We start from the raw sequence: 7,869 nt of genomic DNA on the forward strand, positions 1-7,869 counted from the left end.
CACTAGTGCGAGCCGCAAATGCCACTTCCAGCTTAGCTGTGCAGAAGAAGAACAACAAGAAGAAGAAATATCTCGAAATATGTCCGTCAGGCCCCTTCCCTTGAGATAAATCTGCAAATATCTCGGAAACGAAGCGAGCTATGGCCAAATGTTAAGAGACCTTTTTTGTAGAGAATTAAGTTTCCTACTTTTTATGTTCTATGATATTTTTTGATCAGATGCGTAGTTCTCGAGATATATCAAGATATTTAAAAGTTCCGAAGCCGCAACAACATAATAGAGATACAGAAACACCGTGGCCCCTTTCTTTGAGATAACTCTGCACTATTGCGAGCTGCAAATGCCACTTCCAGCTTAGCTGTGCAGAGGAAGAACAACAAGAAGAAGAAATATCTCGAAATATGTCCGTCAGGCCAGTTCCTTTGAGCTGAATCTGCAAATATCTCGGAAACGAAGCGAGCTATGGCAAAATGTTAAGAGACGTTTTTTGTAGAGAATTATGTTTCCTACAATTTATGTTCTATGATATTTTTTGATCAGAAGCGTAGTTTTCGAGATATATCGAGATATTTAAAAGTTCCGAAGCCGCACCAACATAATAGGGATACAGTAACACCGTGGCCCCTTTCTTTGAGATAACTCTGCATTAGTGCGAGCCGCAAATGCCACTTCCAGCTTAGCTGTGCAGAAGAAGAACAACAAGAATAAGAAATATCTCGAAATATGTCCGTCAGGCCCCTTCCCTTGAGATAAATCTGCAAATATCTCGGAAACAAAGCGAGCTATGGCAAAATGTTAAGAGACCTTTTTTGTAGAGAATTAAGTTTCCTACTTTTTATGTTCTATGATATTTTTTGATCAGATGCGTAGTTCTCGAGATATATCAAGATATTTAAAAGTTCCGAAGCCGCACCAACATAATAGAGATACAGAAACACCGTGGCCCCTTTCTTTGAGATAACTCTGCACTATTGCGAGCTGGAAATGCCACTTCCAGTTTAGCTGTGCAGAAGAAGAACAACAAGAAGAAGAAATATCTCGAAATATGTCCGTGAGGCCCCTTCCCTTGAGATAAATCTGCAAATATCTCGGAAACGAAGCGAGCTATGGCAAAATGTTAAGAGACCTTTTTTGTAGAGAATTAAGTTTCCTACTTTTTATGTTCTATGATATTTTTTGATCAGAAGCGTAGTTTTCGAGATATATCGAGATATTTAAAAGTTCCGAAGCCGCACCAACATAATAGAGATACAGAAACACCGTGGCCCCTTTCTTTGGGATAACTCTGCACTATTGCGAGCTGGAAATGCCACTTCCAGTTTAGCTGTGCAGAAGAAGAACAACAAGAAGAAGAAATATCTCGAAATATGTCCGTTAGGCCCCTTCCCTTGAGATATATCTGCAAATATCTCGGAAACGAAGCGAGCTATGGCAAAATGTTGAGAGACCTTTTTTGTAGAGAATTAAGTTTCCGGCTTTTTATGTTCTATGATATTTTTTGATCAGAAGCGTAGTTTTCGAGATATATCGAGATATTTAAAAGTTCCGAAGCCGCACCAACATAATAGAGATACAGAAACACCGTGGCCCCTTTCTTTGAGATAACTCTGCACTATTGCGATCTGCAAATGCCACTTCCAGCTTAGCTGTGCAGAAGAAGAACAACAAGAAGAAGAAATATCACGAAATATGTCCGTTAGGCCCCTTCCCTTGAGATAAATCTGCAAATATCTCGGAAACGAAGCGAGCTATGGCAAAATGTTAAGAGACCTTTTTTGTAGAGAATTATGTTTCCTACTTTTTATGTTCTATGATATTTTTTGATCAGAAGCGTAGTGTTCGAGATATATCGAGATATTTAAAAGTTCCGAAGCCGCACCAACATAATAAAGATACAGAAACACCGTGGCCCCTTTCTTTGAGATAACTCTGCACTAGTGCGAACCGCAAATGCCACTTCCAGCTTAGCTGTGCAGAAGAAGAACAAAAAGAAGAAGAAATATCTCGAAATATGTCCGTCAGGCCCCTTCCCTTGAGATAAATCTGCAAATATCTCGGAAACAAAGCGAGCTATGGCAAAATGTTAAGAGACCTTTTTTGTAGAGAATTAAGTTTCCTACTTTTTATGTTCTATGATATTTTTTGATCAGATGCGTAGTTCTCGAGATATATCAAGATATTTAAAAGTTCCGAAGCCGCACCAAACATAATAGAGATACAGAAACACCGTGGCCCCTCTCTTTGAGATAACTCTGCACTATTGCGAGCGGCAAATGCCACTTCCAGCTTAGCTGTGCAGAAGAAGAACAACAAGAAGAAGAAATATCTCGAAATATGTCCGTCAGGCCCCTTCCCTTGAGATAAATCTGCAAATATCTCGGAAACGAAGCGAGCTATGGCAAAACGTTAAGAGACCTTTTTTGTAGATAATTAAGTTTCCTACTTTTTATGTTCTATGATATTTTTCGATCAGAGGCGTAGTTCTCGAGATATATCAAGATATTTAAAAGTTCCAAAGCCGCACCAACATAATAGAGATACAGAAACACCGTGGCCCCTTTCTTTGAGATAACTCTGCACGATTGCGAGCTGGAAATGCCACTTCCAGTTTAGCTGTGCAGAAGAAGAACAACAAGAAGAAGAAATATCTCGAAATATGTCCGTCAGGCCCCTTCCCTTGAAATAAATATGCAAATATCTCGGAAACGAAGCGAGCTATGGCAAAATGTTAAGAGACCTTTTTTGTAGAGAATTAAGTTTCCTACTTTTTATGTTCTATGATATTTTTTGATCAGATGCGTAGTTCTCGAGATATATCAAGATATTTAAAAGTTCCGAAGCCGCACCAACATAATAGAGATACAGAAACACCGTGGCCCCTTTCTTTGAGATAACTCTGCACTATTGCGAGCTGCAAATGCCACTTCCAGCTTAGCTGTGCAGAGGAAGAACAACAAGAAGAAGAAATATCTCGAAATATGTCCGTTAGGCCCCTTCCCTTGAGATAAATCTGCAAATATCTCGGAAACGAAGCGAGCTATGGCAAAATGTTAAGAGACCTTTTTTGTAGAGAATTAAGTTTCCTACTTTTTATGTTCTATGATATTTTTTGATCAGAAGCGTAGTTTTCGAGATATATCGAGATATTTAAAAGTTCCGAAGCCGCACCAACATAATAGAGATACAGAAACACCGTGGCCCCTTTCTTTGAGATAACTCTGCACTAGTGCGAGCAGCAAATGCCACTTCCAGCTTAGCTGTGCAGAAGAAGAACAACAAGAAGAAGAAATATCTCGAAATATGTCCGTCAGGCCCCTTCCCTTGAGATAAATCTGCAAATATCTCGGAAACGAAGCGAGCTATGGCAAAATGTTAAGAGACCTTTTTCGTAGAGAATTAAGTTTCCTACTTTTTATCTTCTATGATATTTTCTGATCAGAAGCGTAGTTTTCGAGATATATCGAGATATTTAAAAGTTCCGAAGCCGCACCAACATAATAGAGATACAGAAACACCGTGGCCCCTTTCTTTGAGATAACTCTGCACTATTGCGATCTGCAAATGCCACTTCCAGCTTAGCTGTGCAGAAGAAGAACAACAAGAAGAAGAAATATCACGAAATATGTCCGTTAGGCCCCTTCCCTTGAGATAAATCTGCAAATATCTCGGAAACGAAGCGAGCTATGGCAAAATGTTAAGAGACCTTTTTTGTAGAGAATTAAGTTTCCTACTTTTTATGTTCTATGATATTTTTTGATCAGATGCGTAGTTCTCGAGATATACCAAGATATTTAAAAGTTCCGAAGCCGCACCAACATAATAGAGATACAGATACACCGTGGCCCCTTTCTTTGAGATAACTCTGCACTATTGCGAGCTGCAAATGCCACTTCCAGCTTAGCTGTGCAGAGGAAGAACAACAAGAAGAAGAAATATCTCGAAATATGTCCGTCAGGCCTGTTCCTTTGAGCTGAATCTGCAAATATCTCGGAAACGAAGCGAGCTATGGCAAAATGTTAAGAGACGTTTTTTGTAGAGAATTATGTTTCCTACTTTTTATGTTCTATGATATTTTTTGATCAGAAGCGTAGTTTTCGAGATATATCGAGATATTTAAAAGTTCCGAAGCCGCACCAACATAATAAAGATACAGAAACACCGTGGCCCCTTTCTTTGAGATAACTCTGCACTAGTGCGAACCGCAAATGCCACTTCCAGCTTAGCTGTGCAGAAGAAGAACAAAAAGAAGAAGAAATATCTCGAAATATGTCCGTCAGGCCAGTTCCTTTGAGCTGAATCTGCAAATATCTCGAAAACGAAGCGAGCTATGGCAAAATGTTAAGAGACGTTTTTTGTAGAGAATTATGTTTGCTACAATTTATGTTCTATGATATTTTTTGATCAGAAGCGTAGTTTTCGAGATATATCGAGATATTTAAAAGTTCCGACGCCGCACCAACATAATAGGGATACAGAAACACCGTGGCCCCTTTCTTTGAGATAACTCTGCACTAGTGCGAGCCGCAAATGCCACTTCCAGCTTAGCTGTGCAGAAGAAGAACAACAAGAAGAAGAAATATCTCGAAATATGTCCGTCAGGCCAGTTCCTTTGCGCTGAATCTGCAAATATCTCGGAAACGAAGCGAGCTATGGCAAAATGTTGAGAGACGTTTTTTGTAGAGAATTATGTTTCCTACAATTTATGTTCTATGATATTTTTTGATCAGAAGCGTAGTTTTCGAGATATATCGAGATATTTAAAAGTTCCGAAGCCGCACCAACATAATAGGGATACAGAAACACCGTGGCCCCTTTCTTTGAGATAACTCTGCACTAGTGCGAGCCGCAAATGCCACTTCCAGCTTAGCTGTGCAGAAGAAGAACAACAAGAAGAAGAAATATCTCGAAATATGTCCGTCAGGCCACTTCCCTTGAGATAAATCTGCAAATATCGCGGAAACGAAGCGAGCTATGGCAAAATGTTAAGAGACGTTTTTTGTAGAGAATTATATTTCCTACAATTTATGTTCTATGATATTTTTTGATCAGAAGCGTAGTTCTCGAGATAGATCAAGATACTTAAAAGTTCCGAAGCCGCACCAAACATAATAGAGATACAGAAACACCGTGGCCCCTCTCTTTGAGATAACTCTGCACTATTGCGAGCGGCAAATGCCACTTCCAGCTTAGCTGTGCAGAAGAAGAACAACAAGAAGAAGAAATATCTCGAAATATGTCCGTCAGGCCCCTTCCCTTGAGATAAATCTGCAAATATCTCGGAAACGAAGCGAGCTATGGCAAAATGTTAAGAGACCTTTTTTGTAGATAATTAAGTTTCCTACTTTTTATGTTCTATGATATTTTTCGATCAGAGGCGTAGTTCTCGAGATATATCAAGATATTTAAAAGTTCCGAAGCCGCACCAACATAATAGAGATACAGAAACACCGTGGCCCCTTTCTTTGAGATAACTCTGCACGATTGCGAGCTGGAAATGCCACTTCCAGCTTAGCTGTGCCGAAGAAGAACAACAAGAAGAAGAAATATCTCGAAATATGTCCGTCAGGCCACTTCCCTTGAGATAAATCTGCAAATATCTCGGAAACGAAGCGAGCTATGGCAAAATGTTAAGCGACCTTTTTTGTAGAGAATTAAGTTTCCTACTTTTTATGTTCGATGATATTTTTTGATCAGATGCGTAGTTCTCGAGATATATCAAGATATTTAAAAGTTCCGAAGCTGCACCAACATAATAGAGGTACAGAAACACCGTGGCCTCTTTCTTTGAGATAACTCTGCACTATTGCGAGCTGCAAATGCCACTTCGAGCTTAGCTGTGCAGAAGAAGAACAACAAGAAGAAGAAATATCTCGAAATATGTCCGTCAGGCCCCTTCCCTTGAGATATATCTGCAAATATCTCGGAAACGAAGCGAGCTATGGCAAAATGTTAAGAGACCGTTTTTGTAGAGAATTAAGTTTCCTACTTTTTATGTTCTATGATATTTTTTGATCAGAAGCGTAGTTTTCGAGATATATCGAGATATTTAAAAGTTCCGAAGCCGCACCAACATAATAGAGATACAGAAACACCGTGGCCCCTTTCGTTGAGATAACTCTGCACTAGTGCGAGCCGCAAATGCCACTTCCAGCTTAGCTGTGCAGAAGAAGAACAACAAGAAGAAGAAATATCTCGAAATATGTCCGTCAGGCCCCTTCCCTTGAGATAAATCTGCAAATATCTCGGAAAGGAAGCGAGCTATGGCAAAATGTTGAGAGACCTTTTTTGTAGAGAATTAAGTTTCCTACTTTTTATGTTCTATGATATTTTTTGATCAGATGCGTAGTTCTCGAGATATATCAAGATATTTAAAAGTTCCGAAGCCGCACCAACATAATAGAGATACAGAAACACCGTGGCCCCTTTCTTTGAGATAACTCTGCACTATTGCGAGCTGCAAATGCCACTTCCAGCTTAGCTGTGCAGAGGAAGAACAACAAGAAGAAGAAATATCTCGAAATATGTCCGTCAGGCCAGTTCCTTTGAGCTGAATCTGCAAATATCTCGGAAACGAAGCGAGCTATGGCAAAATGTTAAGAGACGTTTTTTGTAGAGAATTATGTTTCCGACCAATTTATGTTCTATGATATTTTTTGATCAGAAGCGTAGTTTTCGAGATATATCGAGATATTTAAAAGTTCCGAAGCCGCACCAACATAATAGGGATACAGAAACACCGTGGCCCCTTTCTTTGAGATAACTCTGCATTAGTGCGAGCCGCAAATGCCACTTCCAGCTTAGCTGTGCAGAAGAAGAACAACAAGAAGAAGAAATATCTCGAAATATGTCCGTCAGGCCCCTTCCCTTGAGATAAATCTGCAAATATCTCGGAAACGAAGCGAGCTATGGCAAAATGTTAAGAGACCTTTTTTGTAGAGAATTAAGTTTCCTACTTTTTATGTTCTATGATATTTTTTGATCAGATGCGTAGTTCTCGAGATATATCAAGATATTTAAAAGTTCCGAAGCCGCACCAACATAATAGAGATACAGAAACACCGTGGCCCCTTTCTTTGAGATAACTCTGCACTATTGCGAGCTGGAAATGCCACTTCCAGTTTAGCTGTGCAGAAGAAGATCAACAAGAAGAAGAAATATCTCGAAATATGTCCGTTAGGCCCCTTCCCTTGAGATAAATCTGCAAATATCTCGGAAACGAAGCGAGCTATGGCAAAATGTTAAGAGACCTTTTTTGTAGAGAATTAAGTTTCCTACTTTTTATGTTCTATGATATTTTTTGATCAGAAGCGTAGTTTTCGAGATATATCGAGATATTTAAAAGTTCCGAAGGCGCACCAACATAATAAAGATACAGAAACACCGTGGCCCCTTTCTTTGAGATAACTCTGCACTAGTGCGAGCCGCAAATGCCACTTCCAGCTTAGCTGTGCAGAAGAAGGACAACAAGAAGAAGAAATATCTCGAAATATGTCCGTCAGGCCCCTTCCCTTGAGATAAATATGCAAATATCTCGGAAACGAAGCGAGCTATGGCAAGATGTTAAGAGACCTTTTTTGTATAGAATTAAGTTTCCTACTTTTTATGTTCTATGATATTTTTTGATCAGATGCGTAGTTCTCGAGATAGATCAAGATACTTAAAAGTTCCGAAGCCGCACCAAACATAATAGAGATACAGAAACACTGTGGCCCCTCTCTTTGAGATAACTCTGCACTATTGCGAGCTGCAAATGCCACTTCCAGCTTAGCTGTGCAGAAGAAGAACAACAAGAAGAAGAAATATCTCGAAATATGTCCGTCAGGCCCCTTCCCTTGAGATAAATCTGCAAATATCTCGGAAACGAAGCGA

Source organism: Osmia lignaria, unplaced genomic scaffold (assembly GCF_051020975.1).
Source record: "Osmia lignaria lignaria isolate PbOS001 unplaced genomic scaffold, iyOsmLign1 scaffold0001, whole genome shotgun sequence".
In the NCBI taxonomy this organism is placed as follows: domain Eukaryota; kingdom Metazoa; phylum Arthropoda; class Insecta; order Hymenoptera; family Megachilidae; genus Osmia; species Osmia lignaria.